Source organism: Motacilla alba, chromosome Z, assembly GCF_015832195.1.
Source record: "Motacilla alba alba isolate MOTALB_02 chromosome Z, Motacilla_alba_V1.0_pri, whole genome shotgun sequence".
Classification (NCBI taxonomy): Eukaryota; Metazoa; Chordata; class Aves; order Passeriformes; family Motacillidae; genus Motacilla; species Motacilla alba.
In genome coordinates, this window is record NC_052046.1 from 56,705,820 (window position 1) to 56,718,424 (window position 12,605).

General features: G+C 45.1%; 1 protein-coding gene across 7 annotated transcripts in view; it reads left to right on the forward strand.

The window, feature by feature from the left end:
• Nucleotides 1-12,605, forward strand: part of NFIB (nuclear factor I B) — a 264,606-nt gene that overhangs the window by 80,647 nt on the left and 171,354 nt on the right. The window lies entirely within an intron of this gene.

Consider the following 12,605-nt stretch of genomic DNA (forward strand, 5'->3'; position numbering starts at 1 on the left):
CGAGTGTCAAAACCATTCAGCTTGGACAAAAACATCTGCCCTGCTGGGTGGTCCTGGAGATGGAGGCAGGAAATTTTATGGTCAATCCTCATGCATATTTCTTATTCATGCAAAACGTTAAATATCCCAAGACCACATGCTGAGAGAATAGATTTCTTTTGCACAAGCTGTCATGATGGTGTGCCTACAGGACAACCCACAATGACTGTGGCATGTGCTGTCAGCGTCTGCCAGATTGTCAGATGATGATTGCACCAGCAAAAATAAGCTCTGCTTCCATTATCCTGGACATCCCAGTGTAAAGTTGCATGAAAATAACCTTTACTGCAATCCCTCATCTCTGCTGCTATGATAACAGTAAAGCAATATTTGGGAGCAGTTGATCAGTGGTCAGTTGATGTAACAGAAAAGGATAGAAATGAAAGTGAGAAGCTGGGTTAGCAGGCTAAAAGAACTTTTGCACAGAAGTCCTTCCTCTGACTCTTTTGAATCATGCTCTCAAGCTGATAAGTGCTAAAGCCTTGGAAGACATGGTCAGAAATCATAGAATAATATAATAGTTTTTGTTGGAAGGGACCTTTAAGATCATCTCTTTCCAATCTCCCTGCCATGGGTAGGGAGCTTTCCACTTGACCACACTGCTAAGAGCCCCATCCAGCCGACTCCAGGTATGGAGAATCCACAACCTCTCTTAGCAACATATGCCACTGCCTCACCATCTTTATAACAGAGAATTTCTAATCTAAACCTATTCTCCTTCAGCTTAAGGCCATTCACCCCTATCTTATCACCACCTGTCCTTGTGAAAAGTCCCTCTCCAGCTTTCTTGTGGACTTGTTTAGGTACTGGACGGTAATGTTAGGTCTCCCTGAAGCCTTGTCTTCACCAGACTGAACAACTCCAATTCTCAGCGTTGTCTTCACAGGACAGATGCTCCAGTCCAGCGATCAACTTAGTGACTCTGGTCTGTATTCATTCCAACAGGTCCATGTCCTTGTTATGTTGAACCCCAGAGCTGAATGCAGCACGCTGGGTGGGGTCTGATGCGAACAGTAGAGAGGCAGAATCACCTCCCTTGACCTACCGGTTCTGCTGCTTTGAATGCAGCTGAGGATGTGGCTGGCTCTCTGGAGTTGGGTCATGTTGACCTTCTTGTCCATGAATACATCCAAGTCTTTCTCCCCAGGGCTGCTCTCAATCCATTCTCCGCCCAGCCTGTATTTCTACTTGGGATTACTCCAACTCCAGATGCAGGACCTTGTACTTGGACTTGCTTCACGATGTGTGCACATACCAGCCTCTCAAGCTTGTCAAGGTCCCCCTGGATGGTATCCCTGTCCTCCAGCTTGTTGACCTTACCACACAACTTGCTGTTGTCAGCAAACTTGCTGAGGGATCCCAGTGCCAAACGTATTTTAGGGCCAAATCCAATCACCTATGCAACGGCAACATAGAGTTTGCTACAGGAGTATGTAACAGAAAACTTACAAATGTATTTGGCCATCTCAGATAAGCATGTTTGTGCCCAGGGCAAGAAACACTGTGCCAAGTCATTTTTGGTGCTATGGAGCACATATCAGTAATAGCAGGGCATGTGAAGTTTAGTCAAAAGAACCCCCCCAAACTGGATAAGGGAAGAGATTTTAATCTGCAAAAAATAAGAAGCCAAAATAATTCTCCTTTAAGGGCCTGCCCTCGCTCCATTTCACACAATATTTTGCAATTTTCAAACTTAAAAAAAAGCAAAAAACCCAAACAAAACAAACTTGCTACAAAAATATAGCCGCTACAAAGTTAGTTAATATGCTGCTGGTCTGTTCACATAGCTTGGCTGAAAATGCTGCAAGGCAAAAGTAACAACAAAGATGTGCAACACTTCTCTTCCTGTTCACCTTAATGAGGTGTGAACTCAAAGGGCTCTGTATGCCATTTAAATGTTACCATTAAGCCTCAGCTTTTTTTTTTTTTCCCCCTAATCAAAACAATGATGTTACAGTTCCTTAGCATCCTGCGGATTGGGAGAAACGAGGGTGCGGAGGAAGAAATTACACTTTGCTCTATTATTAAGGAGAGTTGAAGAGCTGAAGGCTCTTCTATGGAATATGCACAAGATTTTCTACCTTTCAGTGTTTCACTTATCTCCTAATCTTTTAATTTATTTTGGTGATGATGTGATGATACGGTTAAGTGGTGATATTGCGATACTGTTTCTGCCATATTTTAGTAGAAGTGGAGGTCTAAACAAATAAAAGTTCATAGTATGAGACATTTCATTATGCAGGAAGAAACTCTGTGCATGAGGATTCTGCAGTTGATTTCCTGGACAAGTAAAGGGAGACTTGCTCCCTTTAAAACTCCATATGACATATTTCCTTTCCAAAATGAAGTTATCCAAACCTAAAAATCTGATCTACTGTAACAACTTTCTACTTCTTACAGAATTCACAAATATTTAGAAAAAATTTTATGGTATCTGCTTGAATTCTCCCCTACCTAATATGCCAGAGCAGAGCAGGAAACAACTGGCACTTGACCCTGCCCCAGCGGGCGGGAACTCCAGGCTTTGCTTGGCAACACAGGGAATTACAGACATCAGCCTCTGCAAGCCTTCTGATCAGTACTCTCCATCTCTTTGCCCAGTACATTTCACCCTGGACTGCAGAGTGCTTGCCTGGGGGAAGCAGCAGAAGGAATCATTTCTCCAGTGCCAAAATGAGAGTTATAATTCTCCTAGTTGCTAGGAGACTGTGCAGGAGGCTCGGTGGGGCTGGGGTTCTGTAAAGAGCAGCATGGCAAAAGTATGAACTTCCAGAAGTAATGAGCAAGTGTTGTGCACATGTGCAAATCATGGAGTTTTCATGGTGCCTTGCTCAGACAAACCTGAAAGGGTTGTTTCAGGAATAGGAAGCAGGAACTTTTTACTACAGTGGCCTTTCTACAAAAAGTGGGAAGATCCTACTTGAAAGCTGGTGGGGCAAGAACATTTTTTCACGTGTGCAAAATGATGTATTCATCCAAAGCTATGTGGCTTTTCAGCTGTCCTGTTATGAATAAGAGTGGCTTATGCCATTCCACACAGTCAAACTGTACTGAGATCCTGCCTACTGCATTGTTGCCTAACATGATCCTTGTTTGCTCGGTCTATCCTGTGACTGGACTTCTTCACAGACTGGACTGTTGAACCATTGATTCACCAGGTCCCCTTTCACTCATTTAATTTTCCTGCCCTGTCAGGTAGTAAGTAAACCTTGAAAACACAGAGATTTAAATAAAGTAAATTTACATCAGCATCTTCAAAAATAACATCTCTTGAAACATTTTGGTTTTTTCACAAATTCTGTTATAAAGATGTCAAATAATTCTTTGTTACTTGTTTTAGTGGAAATACTGCAAGTGAGTCTGTCTTCCTCCAGATTTGCTATCTGTTCATCCACAGATGGGTAACTGACTTGGTAACAATTATCCATGGAAGAAAACTATTTACAGGCTTTTCCTGTAGCATTCCATTCTGAATGCTAAAAAATATTAAGTATATAGATATTAAAACCTCAGAAAACCAAAAAAATATTCCAGAATCAACAGAACTTAAGGTCAACCTGCTACAAAATATATAAGCCCTTGATTACATTTATGGAGAAGAAAGCCATAATCAACAGATGTTAGTGCTATAGAACTCAGAAATCAAAAGCAATGGAAATTATACATAACAAAATTTTTGAACTTAAAAATATGTTCACGAAAGTTGCTTATGACCGTCTAGGTTTAAACTAAACTGATAGAGTATGACAACTTTGTGTAATACAATTTTTCTTTCTTAAGGACTGAAATACTTATTTCTTTCTTGATGTCATTATTTCTGCCATTTGATATAAATCAATTTAGCAATTGTTTGCTAAATCACATGCAAAGTTAGGCTTAGCAAATATACGGATGCAACAAAAAAAATCCAACCAATCAACAAAGCAGAGAAAGCTGCAGAGAGTAATGGGATTGTCTACCAGAAATTGAATCTTTGTTGGCAATCACAACAGCAACACCAAAATCAAACAAAAGGAGAAAAAAAAAAAAAAGCTTAAATGAAATATTGCCAAAGTTCTTGCAAAAACTCTGTTAAGAATTGATGACTGGCACAAATTTTTAATTGTGTGTAACTTTCAAAAATAAAACTTTCATTCTGTAAAAAAAAAGGAAAACATTTCAATGTAAAAATCAACACCTGCAGATTTTTTTTGTCATTGGGAAAGGTCTGCTCTCCACTCAACTGACTGGCTGGTGTAAAGTTTTCAAAATCTGCCACACATAGCACGAACAATCATTTCCCCTGCTCACTGAACAGACAAATTCATAACTCATTTTTTCTAGGTTTGACTTACTTGTAAAAGGATCAGAAAAGACAAGCTCTGAAAAATAAAGCAAAGCTCTACAGTGATTTGTCTGAAGTCTGAAAACTTATATTTCAAATTTTTTTCCTGTTTCATGGCAATTTCTGCTTAATGTTGAGAGTAGGCTGCATTTTTAGACACTTAAACTGTTTTTCTCGAATCAAACAAAAGAAACCCAACTTCCTGAGAGGCCCCCATACTCCCAGCAATGGGCTCCAAGTAATTATGAAGATTCTTTTCAGTTTGTACTTGCCAATTTCTAACAGGAAGGAATATGTTTGTTATCTGATTGATTGAAACTCTTCACACACTTTTACCTCATGCTCTCTTATTTATTTCATTGTAAGTGCTTTAATTGTGTAGGAAGTTTTAGATGCGAAATCTTTCCTCTGTGAGTTTGCCTTACTGCCGTCGGGTTTGGACTGGAGAACAATTCCTCTGGAGCAGGGTTAATCCTACGGGGAGCGAGCAGCATGATGCGATAGCTTATAAAAGGCGTCATCTGAAACCACGAAATTACACAACCTGCGCGCAAAAACCTTCCTGGAAAAAAAAAAAAAAAAGTGCGAAGAACCGTACTCGCCAAGCGTGGCCTGAGAGGGCTAAACTAAAATATTATTCCTCCCTAATCTGCGAAATACCGCGGTGGCCTCGCTGCGTGCGGCAGCCGCCAGGCGGAAGCGGAGAGCTGCGCTTCCCGCGGCCGGCGGCGGAGCTCGGGCAGGGGTGGAGGACGAGCAGCCCGCGGCCCGGCAGCCCGCGGCCCGGCAGCCCGCGGCCCGGCAGCCCGCGGCCCGGCAGCCCGCGGCCCGGCAGCCCGCGGCCCGGCAGCCCGCGGCCCGGCAGCCCGCGGCCCGGCAGCCCGCGGCCCGGCAGCCCGCGGCCCGGCAGCCCGCGGCCCGGCAGCCCGCGGCCCGGCAGCCCGCGGCCCGGCAGCCCGCGGCCCGGCAGCCCGCGGCCCGGCAGCCCGCGGCCCGGCAGCCCGCGGCCCGGCAGCCCGCGCTGGAAGGAGGCCGTGGCGGCCCGGCCGCTGCGCTCCGCGCTCGCATGCGGGGCGGAGGAGGAAGGCGGGCATGGACTCGAGAGGCGTCCCTGCCGTAAAAATACACATCTGTATGTGTGTGGATATATGAGAGTTTAAAATTTGGGCTGGGCGGGTGGGGGGGGAGGAATTCTTGGGCCGGGTTCAAGTCAGACGCCTCTGAAACGTGCTGTCCAGCCTGGCAGCTCAAGAGAGGAAAGGAGACGAGAAAGAGCAGGAGGAGGAGCGCTCTGCCCACAGGCTGTGACTTTAACGCTTTTCCCTCACTCCGAGAATTTTCATCCCATTCGGTGTCAGGCAAAAAAAAAAGCTGGCAACAAAATAAATCCAAAACAAAGCCAGTAGACAACCTGAGAAAATAATGATAGTAAAAGTAATAGTAACACTAGAAATAATCCCCACCTCTTCCCCTAAGAAATCCCCTAAAACATCCCAAACCAGCAACAGCGAACAGAACAAAAAAACACCATACACCCCATACCAAAGGGGTTTTACCCAAAAGGTAAAAGGTCATTTCTGGGGAAAAAAAATGCAAACAAAATACCAATAACAACAACAAGAAGCGCAACCACTAAAACAAAAACAACAAAGGAAAAAAACCCCAAAACCACTAGGTCCTTGAAAAAATTGAGATCCATCCAGGAAAACATGAAGCCAAAGGTTGAGTGGTATGTTGCAGATTTCAAGATCTCATTTATTTAATACAATACACCACAATGGCACATGGTGCTTAAATTATTTGTATTTTTACATATATATATATATTATTTTTAGTTCAATTGACTCTTCTTTTGTAATTCTTCCAGGCTGAGATTGTGTCTCTGTGGTTTCAAAGTGGATGTTATACCCTATTCTTAAATGCTGATACCACTTCTACTTTACAGGATAAGATATAAGTGGTGGATTGTTTGTATATGGCTTTTTTTTTTTTTTTTTTTGGCAGCTTTTCCATATAGGTCACACTTTTATGCCAGAAATCAGTTGATGGGAGTTTGCATCCAAAAGTGCTGAACTTGGCATGTTTCCTGCTTCAAGTTTTTCCCCCTCCCCCCTTTTCTCTGGCAGACAACTATCAGTTAAATGCTGGAAAGGATTAATGCAAATGATACTTCATTGGTACCTAACAGACAGATCTTTCTCTCTCTTTCTTGTTGCAGTAGAAATTGCTTCCTTGCTCACATTTTAATATAATATTTTCTCTCTGGCTGTTTTAGCGGTTTTTGTAGTTAATGGACTGCAATTTGAATGTATCATGTGGAGGAAATGGCATTGCTGCTGTGTATGTCTGCTCCATAAATTGTTGGGGGCTTGTGCTGGTCTCTTTCATGCCATATAGCAGGATGCAGTGTTAGGGTGGCATTTCTGACTTGTTTTTAAAGTTACTCTGGAGGGTTTCTTTTTGCTCCTTTGCCCCCCTCCCCCCCCCCTTCCTTTTTACTGCTGTTTTGTTGTAGGACCTGTGTGTGTATTTTAATTCATTCCTTTCTCTTGCGTGTCTGTTTGTATGTGTGTGTGCGTGTGTCTGCTTTCCCTCTTGTCCTCTCTTCCCCTGTGTGTCTGGGCCACATTTTAATGCACAATATCCCATCCATTAAGTTGTGGTTGAATGCGGAGTGTGTGAAGACTTGGCAGCTCTCAGGTTGAAGGGGGCGGGGAAGCCAGTTTCGACTCTGACACAAGATGCCGATGTGGCGTGATCTGAATTATTATTAGTTCTGTGAACATAACCATCTTCTCCTCCCGCTGCTGGAAAGTGCTGCCATTCAGCTTGTGATGGGACAGACAAGATTTCCAGCTTTTTTTTTTTTTTTTCTCTAAAGTACAGTAGCTGGCAGGGAAAAGGCGCCAAAACACACAGGATTAACTCGTAACATTCTCTGAAGCGGTTTTGAGCTGCAACGCTTGCAATTTTAACATTGAATCACAAGAAACAGATCAAGCACTACTATAAGTTTAATTTAGGCAGACATTTAAATCCAGCTTCTAGATGCTGCCCCTACCCCCACTCCATCCCAATATTCTCAAAATCTGGCAAGTGATATAAACTGCCAAAAAAGAAATGTGTTGAAATTTTATTTGTGGTGTTGTCATTGCTGTTTAGTCCAGGGCATTTGAAATCAGCACATGTGAATTTTTAAAGAATTTACCATATCGGAAAGAGAAGGTTTCATAGTTTTGTAAGGCCGAGGATGTGACCTGCAGCGAGGACAAAAACTGCACAGTTGTGTAACCCAAAATGCTGTGGTTTACAGCTTTACACTTGAGGTTTGATGTTTTTATTTGCTGGCCTGGGAGCTGTGGGAAACTCAAGTATTATAGTCCCCATCAAACCATATGTGGACAGGGGTCAAGCGCACACAACCGTCATATGTATGTGTGCCTCTGTTTAGAGTAAGTAGTTAAGTAGTGTGTTTCTTTCCTTTTGATTGTATATATGCACACTTTCTATTTGATCATGCATATACATAGTTTATGTACAGTATATGTTTCTTCCCCCCACCCAAAACCAAGTAAAAAATGCTAGTAATTTTTAAGATACATAATTTTATTGTATGATACTGTACTGGTTTAGAAGTTGTACTGACTGTTGTTTACATTTTAAGTCAAAAATAACTTAAAATTCACTCTCATGTGAAGCATATCAAGGCCCTACAAGCCAATATATTATCAGTTTTCTTATTTAACTGTTTATGTGTTTTTTTTCCTCTGAATTTCTGTGCATATACATATGTACCTATATGTCGCCCTGCACAGACAATATTCCTGCACATAAAAAAAACTGTTCAAGGCTCTGGTTATGCCAAAGATGCAAAGGTTTACTTTGTAGGTTAATATGCTTGTACAAGAAGACTTGCAAGGCACCATGATAGAATCATACAGATAGAATCACCATCAAGTAACAACAATTCAATATAATATAATATAGTTTAGATTACTTGTTATGCATAAGTGACATAAACTATACTCTATTTGTGCTACTCAGTATTTATGCATGTACTCAAGTAATTGTTTATCGAAGGGATGTGTAGAAATGACATTTTCTAATAAAGGGTGAAAAAGGAGTTAATGGTATTATTAAATTGGATAAAAAACTTGCGTTTTGGATCACAAAGACCTCTTACATAAGAGTTTTGGTGCTAGTGTGCTAGTTCTCAGATATTCCATACTTTAGATGAAAAGGCACGTGCCAGAATCACTTCTTTCTGATCTTTATGAAGAGACAACTGGAATTTTCATGAAAACTGTGTATGTTCTGTGTATGTTTAGATATTTGGCCAAACTGCTTACATTTATTCTGAGATTATCTTAACCTTCACACTTCAGCATTAGTGATTCCTTTATTTTTGTTCCATTAATAGTCTTGTGCTCCAAAAACTGAAAAACTGAAAAACTGAAAAACTGAAGCAGTTGTCCAGCCAAAGGACAACAGCTGAAATTCTGGTCTAGGTGGGATATAAGTCTAACTGGCCTTTCCACTTACAGTGCAACTTTGGCATACCAGGGTCTGCACCACTGGCATAAAACTGCCCTGGCGAACTAGGATGGGTGAGTGAGCCCATCTGCCCATGGTGCCAAAAAACCTTTTTGGTTCTTCCTTGTGAGATGAGCATCTCAGATCATGCAGTGTTGGCGGTGGATGTCCTCCCATCCTAGCCACCCTGCCAGAATTGAATGGGAGGCAGGGGGAGCATGGGAGCAGGTCCCATGTCTGGAGAGTGCAGGCTCACAGTGAGGGTTACTTGCTCGCAGCTTTGGTATCTGCCACTTACTAATGTGAAAGCTGCCTTTTCTTCCTGAATGTCCATTTTTGTCACATGAAGGTTTCTGGCAGCCGTGTGCAAGTGCCCAGCTGTGTGTGTGTGTCCAAGCAGTGTTATCAGTTCTCATACTGCATCCCACCTGAGAGCAGGATCCCTTAGGCCAGCCTGGCCCTGTGAAGTCAATGGGCTAGGATTAGTGTCAGAGAACCACTCTCAGTGTCTCTCACCGGCAAGGTCAGATACTGCCTTTTTTTTTCTTAGTTGCCCACATTGAAATGCTCATTTAACTACCAGATACAGCATGAGTGTGGCATAGCTCTGGCAGTAAAGACAAAAAATAATTGTCCTTCATTCTGGAGCTTCAAGGGTGGACAACTTGCAGCATTCACAGGGATTTTAGTATGTGGGGATGGAGAGAAGGGTTTTGGGGTGGTTGAGGAAATAATGCAAGTCAGAATTTAAAAGCAATCGAACCACTTCCTTACAAGGTCTCTCTGCATGCCAAGGGCCAGCCACTGTGCCTAGTGTCCTTGCTGCATTAATGTCGTATTTCTCCAGGCTAACGCAGTTACTACATACCCTTTTTAACATGCCTCTGCAGCAAAGTGATAGGGACTTACACTTTGTTGTGATTTGCATGTAGTTCTTTATCCATTCTGAAAATAATCTTTAGCTTGCTTTTTCTTTTTAAGGAGCTGAGGGGCTGGGGTGGGAGGGAGGAGGACGGGGGGGAGGGGCATAGGCGTGTGCGCACATGTGTTTCTGAGCAGGGTTCTCCCAGGACAAAGCCTTCATACTGTATGGGTTCCCACTGGCATTAACCAGGAGCAACAGAGCCAAAACACATTTGGGTGCCCAGTACAGCCTGCTTTCTGTGATACACTGGGAGCCTTTGAGTCAAACCCATGGGCAAACCAATGGCAACATGTACCACACCTGCCATGCCCTGTAGATCATACAGAAGACAAAATGCTGCTTGAACCATGCTGGCTGGGCAGTTCCATTTTCCCCAAGATGCTTTCATATGAGAGGCCTACTCAATCCTGGCCAGCAGACTGGCTCTGAGGGTGGACGTATCTGGCTTTGCCTGCTCTGCAGCAGTGCTATCCTGGAGGATACGGGCACATGCTGCAGGGCTGTCTGTGCTCATCTCCCACTTTGTGCCCTCTGGGTAGAGATGCAAACCCACCCTCAGCCAGCTCTTGTGGCGATGCAAACACAACATCTCACTGACTCCCTATCCCTTGCAGTAGCAAAGGCTGTAGAAAGTGACTGGTTTCTCTCAGCCCTCACCTCAGTACATTTGTTTTTTCCTGCTTGCCAGACTGCCAGGCAGTTCTTGCTTTTAGTGCACAGGACCCTAGTGCAACTGTAACCCCTTGGCCATACCGTGGGAGGGAGTGGGGCCTTCTGCAAGCCCTGCCTGGGAAAGGGGAGACTTCTCACATCTATGCAGCTCACAGGGGCAGCCTTGCTGATGTGGCGTTATGGATTTGGTTAGGTTGCCCTGATCCTTATGGAGGGATGAGAGTGATAAAGGGGACAGAGGAGAGTTATTGTCGTTTTAAATCAGGTCCGCAATAATGGCTTGTTGTGTAAGAGTTCAAGCACTCAAAGAGGTGTGTTCAAGGACACCAGTGCATTTGTGCCAAGAGGAATGTCTTTTATGGTAAATTAACTCCAGTTAAATAGAATACTTATTCAAAGGGAAACTCCATAATTTAAAGCTGGCATTATCAGCTTTTTGTGTCTGGGTAGAGGGAAAAACATTAGGATTCCGGGGGTATTTAACACCAGATATAAAAATAAGTTTTGCTAATTATGGTTAACCACAAGTTTGTGTCATTTGTCTTTGCCTAAATGTATGTCCTTAACTTCTCTTATCAGTATAGTCTGTAGAAGAGAAGATGCACGGTGGTTGTTTGAACCCTGCAAATCTGAGGGCAAGAGTAGCCAACCAGAAAACGAGCAGTGGGGATGAGGCATGGATTCTGCAAAGGGGCTCTTGCTGTTTCCTTTGGCATTACCTATCTGGTACGGGGGTCTCTGCTTCCCCCAGTCATCCCTCTGCTTCTTTTGGTTTGTAAATTTGTGGGAGTTGCAGCTGGTAGCCTTGGCAAGCTCCCCTCATTAAGAGCCCTCTTTGAAAATGGGCTGTGTTTGAGCATTTCCCTAATGAGGACAGGACGGGGTTAAAAAGTGACCATTTCATGGTTGACTTGAACCTGCTTACTTTCCTTGATGTGTCGTTGTGAAATGCCTGACGTGAATAAACTCTCACTTTGGGCAAAGAGGAAGTCAGCGGTCCCTCCGGCACGCCGCCGGGGGCTGCGCAAGGCCAGCGGGAGAGAGCGCCGGTGGCGCTCGGCCTCCCCTGCCCGCAGCGGCGGTGCTGGGGATGGGGTCCGCACACACCGGACGCCCCCTGAGCTGGGCACAGCATCGCAGCCCGCCTCACAGGAGCAGAAATAATTTTCGCTCACTGTTTTCCCCCCTTTCTCAGCTCCCCTGGTTAAAGCTGCCCCCGGAGAATGAAACCAGACCCTGGCACACTGTTGCCGCCCGGGAGCCGGGTCCCCTTCGCAGTCCCCGGCCGCAGCCTGCGAAGGCGGCGACATCAGTCTCCGGCGGTGCGGGACAGGCTCCCCCCGTCCGGAGGGGGGGGATGGGGGGGGAGGGTACTGCCCTCCCCCGTGTCCCCCGCCGAGGGTGGGGGGAAGCGGGGGTGCCTGAGCCCCGCCGCAGCTGGCAAAGCCGTACCCCGAAAGAAAAAAAAGAAGCCTCTCGCAGATGGCAGCCCCCCACCCCCCTCCCCTTCGCCCCCGCAACTTTCTCCCACCAGAAGAGCGGGAAAATGAGGGAGGGATGTTTGCGAAACGTGCTCGTTCCTTCTGCAGCGTTCGGTGGTAATGAATGCAGAGGGAGGGCAGAGGAAGGGGATCTGGTGGAGAAGGAATGTGTTTGCAGGAGGAGGAGGAGGAGGAGTGTAAACGGTGATTGTGTAATTAAATAACTAAACAAAAATACTTAAGTCTCATTTGGGGAGAGAGCTGGAATAGGGTCCACAGGGTGTAACTGGTGAATTTTTCAACTTCCAAGTTTTGCAGAGTCAGGGGCGGGGTAGGGGGGACACACTCACGGACACGTTGAGAGCAAATCGGGTGGGAGCGCCAGGGAGAGATTTATCGTTTGAATTTTCAGGAGATCATTTTTATTACGGTGGCCGTTTGGAACGCAGTCTCTCTCCATTGCCCGCCAGAGAGGACGGGCGGGCGACCAGAGGCTGCCGGAGGAGCCCACAGGCCGCACCGCCCGCTCTGCCCGCCCGAGCGCGCCCCCGCCTCGGCGCGCCCCCGCGGCACAGTCCCGACCGCCCGGCGAAGTTTCGCTTGCCGTCGCTCTCCGGGAGCCTCTTGCTCC